This window comes from Bufo gargarizans, chromosome 2, assembly GCF_014858855.1.
Source record: "Bufo gargarizans isolate SCDJY-AF-19 chromosome 2, ASM1485885v1, whole genome shotgun sequence".
In the NCBI taxonomy this organism is placed as follows: domain Eukaryota; kingdom Metazoa; phylum Chordata; class Amphibia; order Anura; family Bufonidae; genus Bufo; species Bufo gargarizans.
In genome coordinates, this window is record NC_058081.1 from 352,190,785 (window position 1) to 352,210,333 (window position 19,549).

General features: G+C 47.7%; 1 pseudogene; it reads left to right on the top strand.

Moving 5' to 3' along the window:
- Positions 1-3,454: 3,454 nt before the first annotated feature.
- LOC122925893 lies at positions 3,455-5,223 on the top strand (annotated as a pseudogene).
- The last annotated feature ends 14,326 nt before the right edge of the window (positions 5,224-19,549 follow it).

The following is a 19,549-nucleotide window of genomic DNA, read 5'->3' on the forward strand; positions in this document are numbered from 1 at the left end:
AATGCCTAATTCAAACCCCTGTATGTAGAGGTAGTATTTTACAGGGCCTGAACCAGTGTAGGCCTGCAGTAAATATATATTGCACAAAATGGCTGTATTTCAAATGCCTAATTTAAACCCCCGTATTTAGAGGTAGTATTTTACAGGGCCTGGACCAGTGTAGGCCTGCAGTAAATATATCTTTGCACAAAATAGCTGTATTTCAAATGGCTGTATTTCAAATGCCTAATTCAAACCCCTGTATGTAGAGGTACAAACCGGATTCCAAAAAAGTTGGGACACTATACAAATCGTGAATAAATAACTGAATGAAATGATGTGGAGGTGCCAACTTCTAATATTTTATTCAGAATAGAACATAAATCACGGAACAAAAGTTTAAACTGAGAAAATGTACCATTTTAAGGGAAAAATATGTTGAATCAGAATTTCATGGTGTTAACAAATCCCAAAAAAATTGGGACAAGGCCATTTTCACCACTGTGTGGCATCTCCCCTTCTTCTTACAACACTCAACAGACGTCTGGGGACCGAGGAGACCATTTTCTCAAGTTTAGAAATAGGAATGCTCTCCCATTCTTGTCTAATACAGGCCTCTAACTGTTCAATCGTCTTGGACCTTCTTTGTTGCACCTTCCTCTTTATGATGCGCCAAATGTTCTCTATAGGTGAAAGATCTGGACTGCAGACTGGCCATTTCAGTACCCGGATCCTTCTCCTACGCAGCCATGATGTTGTGATTGATGCAGAATGTGGTCTGGCATTATCTTGTTGAAAAATGAAGGGTCTTCCCTGAAAGAGATGATGTCTGCATGGGAGCATATGTTGTTCTAGAACCTGAATATATTTTTCTGCATTGATGGTGCCTTTCCATACATGCAAGCTGCCCATGCCACATGCACTCATGCAACCCCATACCATCAGAGATGCAGGCTTCTGAACTGAACATTGATAACAACTTGGGTTGTCCTTGTCCTCTTTGGTCCCAATGACATGGCATCCCAGATTTCCAAAAAGAACTTTGAATCGTGACTCGTCTGACCACAGAACAGTCTTCCATTTTGCCACACTCCATTTTAAATGATCCCTGGCCCAGTGAAAACGCCTGAGCTTGTGGATCTTGCTTTGAAATGGCTTCTTCTTTGCACTGTAGAGTTTCAGCTGGCAACGGCAGATGGCACAGTGGATTGTGTTCACCGACAATGGTTTCTGGAAGTATTCCTGAGCCCATTCTGTGATTTCCATTACAGTAGCATTCCAGTTTGTGGTGCAGTGTCGTTTAAGGGCCCGGAGATCACGGGCATCCAGTATGGTTTTACGGCCTTGACCCTTACGCACAGAGATTGTTCCAGATTCTCTGAATCTTCGGATGATGTTATGCACAGTTGATGATGATAGATGCAAAGTCTTTGCAATTTTTCGCTGGGTAACACCTTTCTGATATTGCTCCGCTATCTTTCTGCGCAACATTGTGGGAATTGGTGATCCTCTTCCCATCTTGGCTTCTGAGAGACACTGCCACTCTGAGAAGCTATTTTTATACCCAATCATATTGCCAATTGACCTAATTAGTGTTAATTGGTCTTCCAGCTCTTCGTTATGCTCAAATTTACTTTTTCCAGCCTCTTATTGCTACTTGTCCCAACTTATTGGGGATTTGTTGACACCGTGAAAATTTGAATCAACGTATTTTTCCTTTAAAATGATACGTTTACTCGGATTAAACGTTTGATCTGTCATCTACGTTCTATTACAAATAAAATATTGGCATTTGCCATCTCCACATCATTGCATTCAGTTTTTATTCACAATTTGTTTAGTGTCCCAACTTTTTGGGAATCCAGTTTGTAGTATCTTCAGAGGGCCTGAACCTCTGTAGGCCTGAAGTAAATATATCTTTTGTGGGGATGTGCTCGTGGTAGGCTACGGTAGCGGCGGCAGTATTGAGGCAATCATAGACAGTCTTTGTGATACACTGTGACTTTATTCACACCAACGGCATAACAGGCAATGTGCAGACCACACAGGTGCATATCCACATAGTGCATAGAACAAAAGTCCTTCCATAGAAAATAAACAGCAGGTTTGAGTCACCTTGTTTTGGACAGACCACAGCAGTTCTGCAGGCTTCTAGGCTATCTGCCTTTGTCTCCCTCAGGTCAGAGCCCCTTCGGCTCGTAGCACCACAGGTCCCAGGGCTATCCTTCAATGTGTGCTGCGCCCAGACTCTCCTTCACCAGCACTCACTCTGTCTGTGGAAATCTCCAGCACAGCAAGACACACCCCACCCCCATCATCCGCAGGCTGGGTTCTTAAAGGCCCAGCTCCACCAAAAACCTGGGCTGGCCGTGGGGAACAGGCACCCCCCCACTCTTTACCTGTTCCCAGTAAGAACCGGCCCGGACACGCTGCGCCAGCAGCATTCGCCGCTGTAACCGCAATGATCCGGTTCTTACTCCACCGAGGCCAGGACCTCTGGTGGCACGTATCGTCCGTCCATTATTATTCCGGGGACTCTCCTACACTTTGCACAAAGTGGCTGTATTTCAAATGGCTGTATTTCAAATGCCTAATTCAAACCCCTGTATGTAGAGGTAGTATCTCACAGGGCCTGAAACAGTGTAGACCTGCAGTAAATATATCTTTGCACAAAATAGCTGTATTTCAAATGGCTGTATTTCAAATGCCTAATTCAAACCCCTGTATGTAGAAATGGTATCTCACAGGGCCTGAACCAGTGTAGGCCTGCAGTAAATATATCTTTGCACAAAATGGCTGTATTTCAAATGCCTAATTCAAACCCCTGTATGTAGAGGTAGTATCTCACAGGGCCTGAACCAGTGTAGGCCTGCAGTAAATACATATTTGCACAAAATGGCTGTATTTCAAATGGCTGTATTTCAAATGCCTAATTCAAACCCCTGTATGTAGAGGTAGTATCTCTCAAGGCCTGAACCAGTGTAGGCCTGCAGTAAATATATCTTTGCACAAAATGGCTGTATTTCAAATGCCTAATTTAACCCTCCTCTTATGTTAGGGTCAGAACCGACCCGTTTTCAGGTTTTGAATGTCTATAAGTATCACATAAATTTGTTTATTGCATCAAGATTTTTTTACTTTGTCAGGAACCTCTATTTAAACAATGTAATAGAAAAAGAATCCTTTTCACTAAATTATAAAATACTGTGGTTAAAATTAATACGTTTATGGTGTTAGGGTCAATTCTGACCCAGTTATAATATAGGATTATAGGACACTAATAAGTGCCAAAACTGAAATCATAAACACTCTCTCTGCTTAGTAACACTGACAGCCAATCACCTCTCAGCCCTGGGAGCTGTAGTTACCGGGGGGCCCATCTCTTTGCCTGCTTGTCTGCTTCTCTAAATAAAGTAAAGAAACATAGGACCAATACATTTCAGAGTTGCTGACTTGCAGAGTAATCATCTCCAATATGCAGCATGCAAGAGTGAGAAGATTTACAGGAAGCCAAATACTGGATTATATCTTGGATGAAAATGAGGCAGAGGACACAGAGCAGCATAGCGATATGGATGAGCAGGTTTCTGAGGCAGAAGATGAAGTAGAGTATCAACCAGAATACATAGACACATCTGATGAGTCTGATGAGGAGGACACCAGTGCTGAACCTGCTGCTGTTCCTGCTGAAACATTCAAATCCAAAAGTGGTAAGATCTGTTGGAGTTCAGAACCTCCTGACTTACATGGCAGGGCAGCTGCTGCAGATGTAATCAAAATGACCCCTGGGATCACAAGGTTTGTTGTGACGAGAGTAAGTGACATCAAAACATGTTTTGAACTGTTCATGCCATTGTCACTAAAAAAAGTGATCATTGCAATGACAAACCTTGAAGGAAAAAAAGACCATGGCAACATGTGGAATGACATAAATGAGGAATGCCTAGATGCTTATATTGGTGTTCTTCTTCTCGCTGGAGGCCACTGATAGTCTTTGGGACAAGTCAAGAGGCAGATATATCTTCCCAGCAACAATGTCACTTCACACCTTTCGAATGATATCAAGAGTTTTCAGATTTGACAACAGAGATACTAGAGCAAAATCTGACAAGCTTGCTCCCATAAGGGATGTCTGGGAGAAATGGGTTCAGCTCCTTCCACTAATGTTTAACCCTGGGCCTCAGGTAACAGTAGATGAACGTTTGATCCCTTTCCGTGGAAATTGCCCCTTCCGGCAGTATATGCCCAGTAAGCCAGGCAAATACGGCATAAAAATCTGGGCAGCCTGTGATGCAAAAACAAGCTATGCATGGAACCTACAGATTTACACCGGCAAACTCGAAAGTGGCATCCCTGAGAAAAAAACAAGGACAACGTGTAGTCCTTGATTTGACTACTGGACTGCGGGGTCACAATATCACGTCTTGACAATTTTTTTACCAGCTATGACCTTGGACAAGAACTTCTCAGGAGGAAACTCACCATGGTAGGCACAATAAAAATAAATAAACCTGAGCTGCACACTGAAATTTTGCAGGTGAAGGACAGAGCTTCACTTTCTTCAAAATTTGCTTTTACAGACACCACCACTGTTGTTTCATATTGTCCACCAAAAAAAAAAATAAGTGATACTTATGTCCACTTTTCACAAAGATGCAGCTATGTCATCAAGAAGTGACAAAAAGCCCACAATTATCCTGCATTACAATGGACAACCTGGACAAGCTGACTGCTACCTATACTTGTCAGCGAATGACCAGGAGATGGCCGATGGCTGTGTTTTCTAACATCCTAGATGTGTCTGCGTACAATGCATTTGTGTTATGGACCCACATTCACCCAGGTTGGAACACACAAAAAAATAACAAGCGGAGAATATTTCTCAAGGAGCTAGGAAGTTCCCTTGTCAAGGCACACATTGAGCAAAGGAAACGGGTGTCTCGAGATCCAATCGCTGCAGCCGTGATCAGACAGATGCAGAGTTCATCAAGCACTCCATCCACACCATCAACAACACAAAGAGAATCAATGCCAGCATCCTCATCATCATCTAGCTTTGCCTCAACATCAACCAGCACAGCCACAGCCACAACTCCAGTGATGCCATCTGATTCTAAAAGAAAGAGGTGTCAGGTCTGCCCCAGCAATAAGGACAGAAAGACACACACATTATGCTTCCACTGTAAAAAATATATCTGCAAAGAACATGCTAAAAGTGTCAGCTTTTGCCACACATGCATCTAAAAACACTCACACAAACACATGCAAGTTCCTGCACAAAGATGCTTTGAAAGTAGTACTTGATTTCTATTGGTTTGCCTTGCTTGATTGTGTGTTGTTTGTTTGACCTTGCAAGTCTACATTTTGTATTATTACTTGCTTTTCATTGTTTATGAATGTTTTATGTTAAAAAAAAAGACTTTTGGCTATTTTATTGAAGTAAATATATATGGGTCAAAATTGACCCTAACACCATCAATGTTATTATAGTTAATGTTATTAAAATGAAATAAAAAATATTTTTTTAAAAAGTTAAGAGATGTGTTCAAATACTCCTCAGCAACATTCTGGTGACATAACAACCTTTTATTTACTTATAATATTCTATTGAGGTTTATTTTACCAATTTTTTTATTTGAAAATAAGAGGTATGCTATCAAAAGAAAGGTCTAAGGGGTCACACCAAAAATATTAAAACCAATCTTTTCAAGGATAAAGAAGCCTAACAAGGTAACCAAGAGGTAAGAAACAAATTGGATGATAAATAATTGTTCAGAGAGTATTTTATGGCTGATTTAAGACACGGGTCAAAACCGACCCGTTAACATCATGGATAGTAACAGAAAGCTAACATAAGAGGAGGGTTAAACCCCTGTATGTAAAGGTAGTATCTTAGAGGGCCTGAACCTCTGTAGGCCTGAAGTAAATATATATTTGCACAAAATGGTTGTATTTCAAATGCCTAATTAAAACCTCTGTATGTAAAGGGGGTATCTCACAGGGTCTGAACCAGTGTAGGCCGGAATTCAATATTGGTGCACCAAATGGCGGTATTTAAAATCTCTGAATGCAACCCAAATGTATTAAGGGTGTATCTCACAATGACATCTGCATCAAAGGCTGCCAACAAAATTTTTTGTGCCCAAACTGAATTTGACAGCAGTATATAAGCCTGTAATTTCACACGTGGTGATGCTGCAAGGCCTGGGTCTTCCTTGATTTTTGGAGGATCCACGGACATAAAAAAAAAGTCGTTTTGGTGTCCGCCTGGTCGTGCGGAGCCAAACGGATCCGTCCTGAATTACAATGCAAGTCAATGGGGACGGATCCGTTTGACGTTGACACAATATGGTGCAATTACAAACGGATCCGTCGCCATTGACTTTCAATGTAAAGTCAGGAGTCCCTTTACTTTCACACTTGCGTTCATATAATGCAGACGGTGGCTCCGTTCAGAGCGGATCCGTCTGTATTATATTGTTAAAACATTTCTAAGTGTGAAAGTAGCCTCAGACGGATCCGTCCAGACTTTACATTGAAAGTCAATGGGGGACGGATCCGTTTGAAAATTGAGCCACAGTGTGTCATCTTCAAACGGATCCGTCCCCATTGACTTACATTATAAGTCTGGACGGATCCGCTTGCCTCCGCACGGCCAGGCGGACACCCGAACATAACTTGAAGCGTCCCCATCACCATGGGAATGCCTCTATGTTAGAATATACTGTCGGATATGAGCTACATCGTGAAACTCATTTCCGACAGTATATTCTAACACAGAGGCGTTCCCATGGTGATGGGGACGCTTCTAGTTAGAATACACTACAAACTTTGTACAAGACTGCCCCCTGCTGCCTGGCAGCACCCGATCTCTTACAGGGGGATATGATAGCACAATTAACCCCTTCAGGTGCGGCATCTGAAGGGGTTAATTGTACTATCATATCCCCCTGTAAGAGATCAGGGCTGCCAGGCAGCAGGGGGCAGACCCCCCCCCCCCCTCCCCAGTTTGAATATCGTTGGTGGCACAGTGTGCGCCCCCCATCGGGCCCCCCCTTCCTCCCTCTATTGTTATAAATCGTTGGTGGCACAGTGTGCACCCCCCATCGGCCCCCCTTCCTCCCTCTATTGTTATAAATCGTTGGTGGCACAGTGTGCTCCCCCCATCGGCCCCCCCTTCCTCCCTCTATTGTTATAAATCGTTGGTGGCACAGTGTGCGCCCCCCATCGGCCCCCCTCCCTCTATAGCAGTAACAACATTGGTGGCCAGTGTGCGGCCTCCCATCCCCCCCCCTTCCCCGATCATTGGTGGCAGTGGAGTTCCGATCGGAGTCCCAGTTTAATCGCTGGGGCTCCGATCGGTAACCATGGCAACCAGGACGCTACTGCAGTCCTGGTTGCCATGGTTACTTAGCAATAGTACAATAGTAGAAGATTCATAGTTACCTGCTTGCTGCTGCGATGTCTGTGTCCGGCCGGGAGCTCCACCTACTGGTAAGTGACAGGTCTGTGCGGCGCATTGCTAAAGAACTGTCACTTACCAGTAGGAGGAGCTCCCGGCCGGTCACAGACATCGCAGCAGCAAGCAGGTAAGTATGAATCTTCTACTGTTGTACTATTGCTAAGTAACCATGGCAACCAGGGCTGCAGTAGCTTCCTGGTTGCCATGGTTACCGATCGGAGCCCCAGCGATTAAACTGGGACTCCGATCGTAACTCCGCTGCCACCAATGATCGGGGGGGGGGGGGGGAGATGGGAGGCCGCACACTGCCACCAATGTTGTTACTGCTATAGAGGGAGGGGGGCCGATGGGGGGCGCACACTGTGCCACCAACGATTTATAACAATAGATGGAGGAAGGGGGGGCCCGATAGGGGGTGCACACTGTGCCACCAACGATTTATTACACTAGAGGGAGGAAGGGGGGCCCGATCAACGATATTCAAACAACTGGGGAGGGGGGGGGTCTGCCCCCTGCTGCCTGGCAGCCCTGATCTCTTACAGGGGGATATGATAGTACAATTAACCCCTTCAGATGCCGCACCACAGCAGGGGGCAGTCTTGTACAAAGTTTGTAGTGTATTCTAACTAGAAGTGTCCCCATCACCATGGGAACGCCTCTGTGTTAGAATATACTGTCGGATATGAGTTTTCACGAAGTGAAAACTTAGATCAGAAAAAGCTTTTATGCAGACGGATCTTCGGATCCGTCTGTATGAAAGCAACCTACGGCCACGGATCACGGACACGGATGCCAATCTTGTGTGCATCCGTGTTCTTTCACGGACCCATTGACTTGAATGGGGCCGTGAACCGTTGTCCGTCAAAGAAATAGGACAGGTCATATTTTTTTGACGGACAGGATACACGGATCACGGCCTCGGCTGCAAAACGGTGCATTTTCCGATTTTTCCACTGACCCATTGAAAGTCAATGGGTCCGCGGAAAAAAACGGAAAACGGCACAACGGCCACGGATGCACACAACGGTCGTGTGCATGAGGCCTAATACAGATGTTGTAGATTACCCAAAAAGTCTTTTTTGCTAACAGAATAGGAAAGCTGTATATATTAAACTTGAATTTAACACTTGCAGATCTGGAAAATACTGTTTAAAAAAAAAAATGTGTTTTTAAAACCCCAGAAAATGATGGGTGTATTTCTTCTTCATATTGCACACTGACTAATCCAGATGTTGTAGTTTGCCCCCCAAAAAATGGTGATTTGCAATGTCCCAAAAGCTCAGATGCAGTGCTGGTGCACTGAGCATGCATAAAATGGCCACCGCCGCCGCCGCCACCCACCTAACTAACAGAATTATAAAAGTTAATATTTTTTGGTCAATGATCTCAGGGCAGGGTAAAACCATAGTGCCCTGTACCCACACAACTACTTGTCTGTAGATCGCTGCGTTAGATTCTCTCCTATTCTCTCCCTGAAATCACAAGTCCAACAGCATCCTCTGCCCACACTTTTAACAGTAGAGTGACGTGCAGTGCTATTTGACTCAAGCTTATATAGAGCCTGGGTCACGTGCCGCTCTGGCCAATCACAGCCATGCCATAATTTGATTTTATATGGGAGAAAATTATTTTATCCATGTTGCGTCTTTTAGGTGTTTCTTTTGGATAGTAAATTTTGTTACATTAGGTGTTGGTTAACCACATTTTTAGTTGTTGGCATACAGAAGTTTATTAAAAGATCAACAAATGGTCACACACTAAGGCTAGTTTCACACTAGCGGCAGGGGAGTCCGGCAGGCTGTTCCGGCTGTTGAACAGCCTGTTGGATCCTTCCTGCCGCTAGTTCACGTGTGCCCCGGACTGCCGCTCCATCCCCAATGAATATAATGGGGGCGAGGGCCGAGTTCCGGTGGCGGCATGGCAACGCACAGCGAGATGCAGCCGGACTAAAGGTACTGCATGTCGTACTTTTAGTCCGGCTGCCTCTCGCTGTGCGCTGCCATGTTGCTGCCGGAACTCCGCCCCTGCCTCCATTATAGTCAATGGGGATGGAGCAGCAGTCCGGGGGCACACGTAAACTAGCGGCAGGACGGATCCGAACGGCTGTTTACTGACGGAAAAGCCTGCCGGACTCCCCTCCTGCTAATGTGAACGTACTCTGTAAGCTTGACACTATATTGAATAAAAAAGTACCTTTGTATGCAAAAAGCTATCCCTTCATTACTCTTAGATCTTCCAAATAGGTCATCCTAAATGGTTACATAGTTACATAGTTGACACGGTTGAAAAAAGACATAAGTCCATCAAGTTCAACCAAAGGATAGGTGAGGACATGAATCCCAGAAGGAAGTGAGACTCAGATTTCTACACGTTTTCATAAGCATTAATGTTTTTTACTTTTAAGAAATCATCTAAACCCTTTTTAAAACTGTCCACTGTTCCTACTGTGACTAAGTCCTGAGGAAGTATATTCCACAGATTCGCAGTTCTTACAGTAAAGAAGCTTTGACGCTTCTGGAGACTGAACTTTTTCTTCTCCAGTCGGAGGCAGTGCCCCATTGTCGGAGTTAGAGGCAATGCTCTCTTTTGAGGGCATTTTACATGGAACAGTTTTTCACAGTATTTTTTGTATGACCCATTTATATATTTGTGGCCACGGCCACGGTCAGTAAGGAGACAGGAAGGGGCGCTAACAGTGGCTGGTGTGTGCCTGGAGCCACGGGACGTGGGCCTGCCTAAAAGAGGGCCAAAAGACACTGGGTAGGGGAAGCGCTGTCGTTTAGTACATGTTTACAAAGCCAAGGAACGGAAAACTTGACGGGTTTCAGTTAGCGGATCCGGAATGTACCGGGAGAAACAGGCAGATCTCCACCTACCCATGTGACGTATGACGTGCGGAGGTGTCCCGTGCTTGGAAGCTGCCGAGGCGGCTCCGATGCGGAAGGAATGTCCGGATATTGATTTGGGGTCCACCCCCAACCCTGCGACCAGGGATCTGATGTGTGAGATGAACTGTAGCGTGGAAAGGGGTTTTCCTTGGAATGGAAGCAAAGGAGACTCAGGATCTGGAGATGGCGTGGAGTTTAGGAGACGTCGGAGCACCAGAACCGGACACCAGGCGTTTTCGGACTCAAAGAAGCGAATCTGTGTGGGAGGACCGGTTTGGGATGTCTTGGTGGAAGGAAGGCTTAACACCAGGTGATCCTGGCTCCAGGAGAGTTGCTTCTTTTTAAGGAAGGTCGCCCTTTGGGAAGAAACTGAGAATTCTCCTGGGCATAGGAAGCCGTAGAAGCTTAAATACATTGCGGCCTTGATGACCAGACTAAAGGAAGGGCCAAAAGGGTTACCATCTAGGGTTGCTGACAGCTGCCTGAATAGTTCGCCGGAGACCGTCCGTCGGGAAGGAGTTGAGTCCTTACTGCTTTTCTCAATGCCCCTGAGAGTGGCCTTGACAGCTTGAGATGTGAAAGCCGAGCGATGCTCTGGATTCTGCAGAACTAAGAAATGTTGCGCCCCGGCTAGGTACAAACGGATGGTGTTGGGTGCCAGCTTGAGGTTGACATGGCAATGGGCCATGAAAGCCATGATGTATGAAATGAAGGCTGTATCTTGTTGGGGATGGTCCCTGGAAAATTTTAGAAAGAGGTTCCAACCCGTGCTGTAATTGCGGGCCGTGTTGATGGAGAGGGATCGGTGCATGAGGTCCTTGGCGGTTGCCAGCAGAGACCTCAATCCAACATCAGGTTGCTGAAGCCGGGAATCCGGGGCCCAGTCTGGTCTGCTTCTGGACATACCTGAAAAAATGTTTGAAAGTTGAATCGGGATAAGGCATCGGCTGCCGTGTTGCTGACACCTGGAATATGGGAACATGAAAAATTGAAGTTATTGATCATGGACAGCCAGACCAGTTTGCGCAAAAGGGACATGATCTTGGCAGACTTGGCTCGGCCTTTGGAGATGATGTCCACCAAGTCTTGACTGTCTGAAATAAACATGACACTGGAATTAGCCCAGAGGTCACCCCAGACAGTGGCGGCTGCCACGATGGGGTAAAATTCCAGAAATGGCAAAGAACTGAGGGCCTGAGGGTCAGAACTGACCTGAGGCGGCCATGGACCAGCTAACCAGTGGGACCTGAAGATGGCAGCGAACCCCCGGAAAGCCGCGGCATCAGAAAACACCCTGGCAGAGGACTGGGTCCAGGATGGGACGAACAGGCTAACCCCGTTCCAGGCTGAAAGAAAGCTGTCCCACATGCGCAAGTCTGCCATGGCAGCCCTGTCCAAGTGGACAATGCTATTGGGTTCTGGGGCTGCAGGGAGGAGCGAGAGCAGGCGAGAAATAAAGGCCCTGGGCATCACCCTTAAGGCGAAATTTAATCTACCCAGAATGGACTGTAGATCGACCATAGTCACCTGGGAAGAGGTGATGGCCCCTGCAACGACTTCTCGGATTTGGGACAACTTCGCTTCCGGAAGCCTGGCTTCCATCCTGTCAGAATCCAGGACAATACCCAGGAAGGTGATGGAGGTGGCCGGCCCCGAGGTCTTGCCCTGCGATATTGGGATGTGAAGGGCGGAAAAGAGCTCCAGGAGGGAGTGCAGCCCGGATGGCTGGCATACCGGAGGTTCTATGAGGAGAAAGTCGTCCAGATAGTGGATGACCACTGGGGCGCTGCCGTGATGGATCAGAATCCAGTGTAGAGCCTGCGCCAGTTGGTCGAACAACCACGGGCTGCTTTTGGAGCCGAACGTCAACCGGTTGGCAAAATAGAACCATTGTATACCATAGAATTGCCATAGATGTGGGGCAATTGGCAGCAGTTTGAAAGCGTCCGCTATGTCAGTTTTAGACAACCAGGCGCCTTTCCCAGCCCTATGGATGAGAGCAATGGCTTCATCTATGGACGCATATCTCATGGCAAACTCTTCAGAAGGAATTAAGGAATTGATGCTGGGGATGACGGAATCATGGGGGGCTGAGAGATCGTAGATCAAGCGTTTTTTATTTGAATCCTTTTTTGACACCACTCCTATGGGGCTGATCCGCCAGCGAGAAAATGGAATCAGGTTGAAAGGGCCCAGGAGGAACCCTTTCTCAACCTCCGAGTTCAGGAGCTCCTGAAAAGCGGCAGGATCTGACCTGGCTGACTGCAGATTGTCGCACCCCCAGTTGGAATGGGGGAGTGCCACCAACCCTGTGTCGAAGCCGAAGCAGAGGCCAGAAATCAGGTAGTCCACAAATCCCAGAACCGGATGTTCCCGTAACAGGAGGGCCAGGAGATCAATGTTACAATCGGCTAGTCATAGGCGCTTGGGCGACCTCTTGGGACAAGTGGACCTAGGGTGTGCCCTGAAGCAGATGGTGCAGATATGCAGGGCCCTGCAGCCACTGAAGAGACAAGAACCGAAGTTAAAGTTATTACAGACTTGGCTGTTGCCAAGATAGACGATGGGTCTGCCTAACTTGTCAGTGGAGGAGGGGCTGCGGGAGACCCCGGAGGGGCCTGGGATGACCCTGTCTGGTTGAGCCATGGCCGCTTGAGGACACCACTCTGTGGAATGAAAAATCGACTGACAAGTCGAACAGGAGGGGGCCCGGAGACCGGCGAAATGCCAGCAAAACAACTCCATATCCAGAGTAGCTCAGTTGACGGAGAACTGGAACTGGGTCAGCGCGGCGGCGGCTTTGGCTGAAAAGGAGCGGTGGTAATCATAAAAGGCCGTACCGCCGTACTTGTGCCCAAGATCAGTAACCCTGTATAGATACGTGTCCAGCTCCTCCCGGCGAGCTGGGTAGATGGAGCAGATCACGTCTCTATACAGGCTAAAGGCCAGAACAAACTCTGTGACAGAGAGCTTGCGGTTGAGACGGGCATCCTTGGCCCGAAGGACCACCGAGATTTCCCCGCAGTCGAATGTCTTATTGTCGGCGGGATCATGGGACGCAATCAGAATGGAAGCGAGATTCACGTCCTTTCCTGCCAAAATGTCTTTCCTGATGTTGTCCAGCACGAAGTGTGCTGGTGCCACCACGGGAGCTGCCGGGGTCGTACCTGGAGCCGGTAGCTGATACAGAGGGGGATCGGTGAGAGGGACCACCGCCTGGGATGACGACGGTGTTCTAGACTCCAAGTCCACCACCCTGGTCCTGATGTCGGCAACGGATGAGGCAAGAGAATCCATGGAGGCCTGTAACTGCACCAAGGACTGCTGGATGGATGGGGTGGATCTTCTCTTTCCGAAGGACCGGGTTCGGTCATCAACAGCCTGTATAACTCGGCCTTCCTGGCTGACGCTGGGTGCCTGATGCCCCTTCTGCTAAACTCTGCGACGAGCCTTGGTACGGTCCATCTTCTGAGGGATTCTAGGCCGCCTTGGCCAGAGACCGAAGTACCCGGGAGGGACAATGCGTCGTCGACGTCCGATACTTGCGACATGGCTCCGAGGACTTGAAGAGACCTTACCGCAAGACCTGAGAGCGTGAATTCAATACCCTTGCCTTACCACCTAAGGATCGACGGAAACGACCCGACTGGCCCTGGAAAAATTAGGAGCGACGTGAGTGAGTTGTGGAGCGGGATCTGAAAACCAATGATGATGCGGAGGGACACACCGCTGTGCCGGCTGACAACGGAAACAGGGTGACGTGGATAAGTGTAAACAAGGAACAGAGGGGTATCTGGAGAGCCAGAAGGAGGAGTCGTAGACTGTGGCGAGAAGGAGGCCTGGACGTTCCAGGGTGAGTGGCGAGGAGTGACCTGAACGCTTCAGGTTGGGGATGTGAGTAGAGTTGCCTGAGCGCTGCAGGCTTACGTAGGACAGGGAAGACACCTGACGTACAGGCTAATGATAGCAATAACGGCTGAATGCAGCGAGCTAAAGAGAACAGGGACGAGACCATGAAGTTTCGGGCAAAGGTAGACAGGGAAGATTCCTGAACATTTCAGGACAAAAATGGACAGAGAAGACACCTGAACGCTTCAGGCTAAATGGACAGAGAAGACACCTGAACGCTTCAGGCTAAAATGGACAGAGAAGACACCTGAACGCCTCAGGCTAAGATGGACAGAGAAGACACCTGAACACTTCAGGCTGAGATGGACAGAGAAGATACCTGAACGCTACAGGCTAAGATGGACAGAGAAGATACCTGAACGCTTCAGGCTAACATGGACAGAGAAGATACCTGAACGCTTCAGGCTAAGACGTACAGAGAAGACATATGAACGCTGCAGGCTAAGATGGACAGAGAAGATACCTGAACGCTACAGGCTAAGATGGACAGAGAAGATACCTGAACGCTTCAGGCTAACATGGACAGAGAAGATACCTGAACGCTTCAGGCTAAGACGTACAGAGAAGACACCTGAACGCTGCAGGCTAAGATGGACAGAGAAGATACCTGAACGCTTCAGGCTAAGACCTACAGAGAAGACACCTGAACGCTTCAGGTTAAGCAGGACAGAAACATCCCCTGAACGCCTCAGGGGAGGTAGTACGGAATGCTGGCAAGAGGAACTGCGGGGTGCAGCCCTGAATTACCTACCTGAAAACCCTCAAGCTTAAGAATTCCCTCGAGTGGCCGGCAGGGACCTTCCGCAGAGCCTGTAAAAAAAAATTTTTTTTTTTTTTTTTTGAAAGAACGTAAGACCCCAGCCCAATACCTAAACCTGACGTCAGGAGGTCGAGGCACGATACGGCGGGGATCGCGAACGCTACGGGAACCTGGGAAAGGAACACAAATGTAAGATTTTGACTGAGTGAGGCTCGGGCCTGCTGGGTCCGGGGAAAAGTAGGGCCGTGTAGCCAGGTGTGAGCATCGGAGGATGGAAGCAGCAAGGGCCGGAACCCCTGCGATGGCCAGGCTGGAAGGGCGAAGGACTACGTGATGGTGCGCGGCTGGCGGGAGCGTGAAAAGGGCCCCAGGGGCCACTGATCCGAACCTGGGTGGGCACAGAGGCGGGGGAGCCTGCGCCAAGGACCGACCTGTCTACGTGCGGGTGGCAAGGTGGTGAGGATCGCTGTGGCGTGTGGTGGTGAGAAATGGCCGGAGGACCAGGGGAGGCACTGGAACTGCAAGGGGCTGCCAAGGGAAGGGTGAGCTGTGGGGACGAGGGACGGAGGAGCTGGGGATCCTGGGGGCATGAACCGATAGACCTGGCAGCTGTGGAGTGCCCCACACTTAAGCACCGAGCGGCTGGAACACAGGTTGAAACAAGCTTGGTTACATAAAATTGTATTGTACTGCATAAGGAAAGGCAATACACAGTGTGTTCTTATGGGTGTCATGCATTTTTAACAGACCAACATGTCTCCCGGCGGCAGGCGCGCTGTGCGGCAGACGGCAGCTGGGAACAGGAGCCGGCAGCGCCGAAACGAGGAGAGGCCCGGCCGGCGGTGGAGGGAGCGCAAAGGTACGGGGGACCAGGAGGCGGCGAGAAGGAGCGGACCTGCGGGTGGACGGGCGGAGAGACGAGGTGCGCGTCGGGTGGCGTGTGACGTCGCTTACCTGGGAGGCGTGCTTACCGGAAGTGACGGGAGTCACCGGAAGTGCGTGTAGCTGAGCGCGGTGAATGGCAGTGGCCGTGGGGGTTTAAGAAGGGGGACCAGGCCCCGCCCACAAATACAGGCTGCATGCAGCCTTAACTACTTGTATAGGTTAATCATGTCCCCTTTTAGACGTCTCTTCTCAAGACTAAATAAATTAAATTATTTTAATCTTTCTTCATAACTAAGACCCTCCATGCCACTTATCAGTTTCGTCGCTCTCCTCTGTACTTTTTCCAGCTGCAGTGCGTCCTTTTCTATGGACTGGTGCCCAGAACTGAACTGCATATTCCAGATGAGGCCATACCAATTCTTTGTAAAGTAGTAATATTATATCCCTGCCCCGTGAGTCCATGCCTCGTTTAATGCATGAGAATATCCTGGTGGCCTTAGAAGCAGCTGATTGACATTGTATGATGTAATTTGATCTACCATCTACAAGGACACCCAAATCCTTCTCTATAAGTGACTCTTATGGTACTCTTAAATTTGTAAAGAGGCTGTAGGTGCTTGAAAAAAAGACTTCACCATTCTTGTCTGGTATGATACCGTAGCTCACTGTAAATCTGAATAGAACAGAACCAGGCACAGCCCATAGACAAGAGTGTTTCTGTTTCTGCAATTTAAGCAGACCATTTTCTGATATCCTTGATAATCATGTATAAGTCATTAGATTTGCAATTGTGAGATAAAAATTCTAGTAGAGATGAGCGAAGTTTAGAAAAATTCGATTTGTACGATTCGCCAAGGTTCGTCAAGAAATTGGATTTGTTCGGAATTAATTTGTCATGAATCATGATAAATCTAATATACCGAGGCCACTCTGCCTAATCATATTCATCCCACATGGCCCAATCTCAGTGTGAATGCTTGGAACTTAAACTGCAGCGACAGTGCACGGAGAGTGCAGGGGGAGTGTATCACCGAGTACATTTAGTTCTAGTGCACCCACATTCATACTTAATCTGTTCTGTAGGTACTGTGCCATCAGTATTGAAGGGAGTTGTAATTTACCGCCATCTACTTCACTCTGCAGGGCATCAAGATTCATAGCGACTTCTGTTAGCTGTCGAATGATAGTGTGTCAGTATTACAGGTCAATAAAAGCGTCAGATCTAATTTATCACTATCGACTTAACTGTGCAGTGCACCAAGATTCAAGTCGTCAGCAGCAGTGGAAGTAACAGTGTGCACCAAGATCCATAGCTAATCCCTTCTGTTAAACAAAAGGAAATGCATACAGCACCCTTCAGTAAAGCTAAAAAAAATATATGTGCTTGCCCCTGCAGGAGCTGTGTCCAAATTGCTCCTTTATGGAAAAAAATAAAGAAATGGAGGTAGCGCCAATAAAGTAGTGGAGAAAAAAAATGTTCTTTTAATGCATGTTGTGGCAGTCCAAACACATGCTTTTTAATCCCTTCTGTTAGCTGTCAAATCACTGTGCCACTGACAATAGTGGCCCCATGACAGAGTGGGGATGGCGGCAGCAGTAGTGGCCCCATGACAGAATGGATATGGTTGCAGCAGCAGTAGTTGCTCCATGACAGAGTGGGGACAGTGGCAGCATCAGTGGCATCTATTCTCTTGCATCAGGCACTGGTGTCTGGAAATCCTGGTTGAGTCACACCAGATCTTTCTTTATGAAGGTTAGTCTCTCAACATTTTGGGAGGAAAGGCGAGTTCTCTTAGGGGTAATTATACCCCTTCCCCCCACATCATTGAACACGCACTGTGATGCCACACTGGCCGAGCAGGAAAGCATGCCCATGGCAAATTCAGCTGGTTGCAGCCACAATTCAAGTTTGCATTCCCAGTAGTCCAGGGAATTTCTTCTGAAGAAAAACGCTTATTATAGACTCCAGACAGTAGTTGCTGTATATGGCGCTGGTGCTTCTCCTGCCCCCACCATTCCCCCCACCACTCATGGCAGTGTAGCGTGAACTTTAGAGGGTCCCCTCCAGCCAGACTTTCGTGAGGACCAGCGATGGTGCTCGTAGGCAGCAACCAACTAACTACACAGCTAGTCTCTGTAGTAGCCCATTTTTGCATCCCTCTCAGAAGGTCAAAAAAATGCCTCCATTTTTGACCAGTAGTGAGGGTCTAACAATATGGATAGCCAGTAGTCATCCCTCTGTCGAATCCTAACAACACAGCTGTCAGTAAGCATACAAGAGAGTGGGCATCTGGCCATTTGTGCAAATGACTAGGAGGGCATCCCTGCCTCCTTCTCTACTGCATACTACATACTCCAGGGTCATCTGCCAGGGTCATCTGCGCTGTCTTCTTCGTCGCCCTCCAGCTCCTCTCCTGTGAGTTTGATAAATCACCTAGTTGTGTATAGAATTCCTTGGCGCTTATGTCCTCCTCCTCATTTTCCTCAGGGCTCAGATGGCTATGAGATGTAGGTGCCACATATTTTGACCCCTCACCCATCAGATGTGTCAGCATCCCCGCCCAGGATGTAAAGGAGTGGAATGACATCATTCATCCCATAGTTCTGCCAACTGACAAATAAAGTGGCCTCTTCAAAGGGCCTGAGCAAACAGCAGGTGTCACCCATGAGCTGCCACTAGCTAACGTGGAAGTTAAACCGGGGAGTAGATCTGTCTGTCTGCTGCATTAAGAAATAGTACACTGCCTTCCTTTGCTCACACAGATGATCTAACATATGGAGCATGGAGTTTCAAAGTGTGGAAACGTCACATATCAGGCAATGTTAGAGAAGAGTATTTGGCCTTTGCAGCTCAAGAAGGTAATGTTTTGACAGCAATAGGGGCGGAAGTGCATGCACGGTTTACTGGACATTTTTACCAGCTCTTGCAGTTCAGTCGAAGACTTGAGTAACCAGGTGACAACAAGATTGAAGACATGCGCCATGCAGGGTGCATGGGTCAGCCCTCCTTGATGCAGAGCAGACAAAATGTTCTTCCCATTATCAGTAACCATGGTTCCTATATTCATTTGGCTAGGAGATAGCCAGTGTTCAATGTCTTTATTGATGATGCTTAGCAGTTCCTCCCTGGTGTGGCTCCATTTTCCCAAGCTGACCAGCTGCAGAACAATGTGACAACGCCTAACTTTGCATAGGTGATATGCTGGCACATCTGATGGGCGAGGGGACAAAATCTGTGGCACCTATATCTCACAGCCACCTGAGCCCTGAGGAAAACGAGGAGGATGACTTAAGCGCCAAGGAATTCTATACACAACTAGGTGATTTATCCAAGTGACAGGAGAGGCGCTACAAAGAACCATCAAGCGCTACAAAGAAACTGTCTCACATGCGGACCGCCCCAGGAAAGGAAGACCAAGAGTCACCTCTGCTGCAGAGGATAAGTTCATCCGAGTCACCAGCCTCAGAAATAGCAGGTTAACAGCAGCTCAGATTAGAGACCAGGTCAATGCCACACAGAGTTCTAGCAGCAGACACATCTCTAGAACAACTGTTAAGAGGAGACTGTGTGAATCAGGCCTTCATGGTAGAATATCTGCTAGGAAACCACTGCTAAGGACAGGCAACAGGCAGAAGAGACTTGTTTGGGCTAAAGAACACAAGGAA